Raw genomic sequence first — 3301 nt, forward strand, 5'->3', positions numbered from 1 at the left:
GAAACACTGAGGTCAAAGGGAAGCGAGGTGGAAATCCTAAGGAACCCCCCGGTTACGCGATGTGGAGGAAGGATTGGCAAGGTCGACGGTGCGTCTAGCTCGGCTTCAGCGTGCACACTCTGGGCGGAGAGGGCCCTCGGGCGTTCACAGCTCAACCATCAAGCCCCCACTATCTCACAGGCCTGAACACTTCCAGAATGACTTTAAGAGATTATATAAATATATATATTATAAAATATAAATTGAAGAAAAACAGTGTGAAGAATACCATGTGGAAAAAAAAATGTTGTGGGTTTTTATTTTTGTTTCTTTGTTGCTGTTGTTGTTGTTGTTATTTTCTTCATGGATCTTCACATTCCTTTACATTATGAACTGCAGTATTTTTCTGCTGTAAAGAGAAGTCCAGGGGAGATGAGAACGGTCCCATACCAGGATGATGCAGGTACAGCGACTTAAACCAGTGTTGAGAGGGCCCTCTGCAACTCAGTTCAGCTTAACGAGACCCTGGCTCCAAACCGTAGGGTGGGCTACATTCTGGTGCTTTGACTACTTCCTCTGTTCCCATATTTCCAGTCCCGCCTACATTATAGGATAAACATAGCATGTCCTACAGCGTTTACTGACCCTCAACTAATGGCAACATCACACTCCCTGTGGCAAACAATCAGATGTAAAAATGTAAATCATTTCAAAGTATTGAAAACATGGTGACCATGTCTCAGCATGGTCTTGCCAGAATTTTAAATACTTTAAATTATTTTTCTTTTCTGTCATTATTTTTTAATGTAAAAAAAGTATCAAAGATTTTTCAGAATAGTTGTGTTCTGTCACATTTCCGTCATTTTCCAGTCATGTCCTTGTCCATGCATGATCGTCCTTCGCTCTTTTTTTGCACTATAACCTCAACTTATTTGATTTATTCGGTACATTCATATAAAATTAAGTTCAAATTAATTACCTTACCAAGCAAAAACATAATTCGAAATATTTCTGTTGCATAGCTGTACAAAAACATAGCAGACAAACAGAAATGTTTTTGTGTGAACATCTTTTTCAGAGTGAAAACGATGCTTTCAAGTTCCTGAAGAGTTTGTGAGCCATTGCTCTATGGCTATATGAACAAATCCTTTCAATTCTCCTTATACTACATTCAGCAACTTAGTCATACCACTAGATGCCTACACAGTTGAGCAAGCTGTACACAGTTGAGCAAACCAACTGTAAATTAGCTTCAAAAATTGCCTTACAAACCCGTCTTTTCAACATAAATTCATACCTGTTAAAATAAATTAATTGCCTTTACAAATAGGTATTTCCCACCTTCCTTGATCAAGTTCAACACTCCATAGGGACCGAAAAGGAAACATTCATTCATTTTGCTTCTGGAAATATTTTGTGAATGTACTTTTAACTACATTTGCCAAAGACTTAGTTTGATATTTAATATTTTATTTACAGTATATGTATGCATAAATAAAGCAGTATTATCTTTTAAATAAGTAGTCAACACTGAACATGTATGTCGTGATTTTAAACAGGCAAACAACATGATGCATATAACTGTAATGAAAAAGGTGAAATTCAATGACTTAATATTCCATCAATTGCAACAAATGCTGCTTTGTAGAATGATTTGTGAATAATGTGAAGACAATTCTTCTCTGTAAATAAGATCACACACACCATTGCAGTATCACACTAATGTACTGGCTCCCTTTGTAGATATACAGACTGAAAAAAATACATTACATTTGTGTCTTAATGTATTGTTGTGCTCTGAAGAAAGGCGCAACTACTGTATAACCTGTGGCTACATAAGTAGCAGGTTTCAGATGCTAACATCACATAGGTTGTCTTTTTTGTTTTGTTTTGTTTTATTTTATTTTCATGATAATGTCATGATGATGTTTTATGTCACTATGCAATGAGTTAAATGGCTTTCTGTATCATCTTTTGTTGTTGGGCTCAGAATAAGTAATCCCCAAGGTCTTCTACAGGAATGATGGACAAGTGCGTAAAAGTCAAAAAAGTATGTAAGACCTCCGATGTGAAAGGGTTTTTCACACTGTGTTTGATTTTCATTCTTGTTCCATATTCCCTTAAATGAAGATATGATCAAACTGAAGTCCTTGGCAACAATCAAAGATATCGTCTTGTTTGCTATTAGTAGATGTTGTGATCATTATGTTCATCCAATTTACGGTCATCTGTGCCTCCATGTATAGACACACACATCCACACTTACTCCCAGTCACTCATCTCTCCTCCCTCCCACCTCTCTCTCTCTCTCTCCCTCTCTCTCTCTCTCTCTCTCTCTCTCTCTGAGCACCCAGCTCCACCTCCCACTACCAGTACAACTCTTGAGCATAAGGCGTCCGAGACAAAGTTTACTTTAATTCCACACAAGCGAGTACATCATCTGGTTCCAACATAACGGTCATTGCTGTGGACACCAGATAACTGAGACACAGACTGCAGTCCCACTCTTTGGGAGAAGCTATCCTCTACAAATTGCACTTGGGATTTGCCTATTTCTGTCTCCGTGTAGCTCAACATATCTGAAAATGAAACACTGGCATAGAGTGCAAGCCACCTTCATTCAGGAGAAGACTTTGCTTTAGAAAGTGGAGCACCTCTGAAGGAATGGGTCTTCTACTGTTGTAAAGATGATACAGGAGATGTGTCATGGACATAAAAAGGATTTCTGATGAAAATCTATACGGAAAGCCTTGTGGCCTCAATCATTGTTCTGTTCCAGTTCTGTTCCAATTCTTTTTGTGCACATGAGAAATAAATTCTTTTATATGTCAGTCGTTGACTCTGTGTCCCCTCATTATTAACCCCATAAGAAAATGATTCAGAGTTCAAGGTTCCTGGGGAGCACGCCTGCTGCTGGTGTATTGATGTTTGGTTTTATGAACAGAGCTACAGAAGCCACTCATACGGGTTACAGCCCTCAAATATGAAATACATGATGGGTGCACAGCACGTGTCTGTATGGTGTGTGTGTGTGTGTGTGTGTGTATGTGCTTACGTACTGTTGAATATGTAACATTAGTACAAAACATCATTTGATTCCTTAAAGTAAACAAGGTAGACTTTAAATTCATAATAAAGAGAACAGCAGTGGTTATGTGAGTATATGTGTGTGTGTGTGTGTGTGTGTGTGTGTGTGTGTGTGTGTACAGGAGAGAGAGGGAGAGAGAGAGAGAGAGAGAGAGAGAGCGAGAGACAAAGGACCAGGAGAGTTGGGAAGGCAGGAATGCGTGGCTCCAGCTTCAGACTCCAGTATATTTAATGA

The sequence above is a fragment of the Centroberyx gerrardi genome, chromosome 15 (assembly GCF_048128805.1).
Source record: "Centroberyx gerrardi isolate f3 chromosome 15, fCenGer3.hap1.cur.20231027, whole genome shotgun sequence".
In the NCBI taxonomy this organism is placed as follows: domain Eukaryota; kingdom Metazoa; phylum Chordata; class Actinopteri; order Beryciformes; family Berycidae; genus Centroberyx; species Centroberyx gerrardi.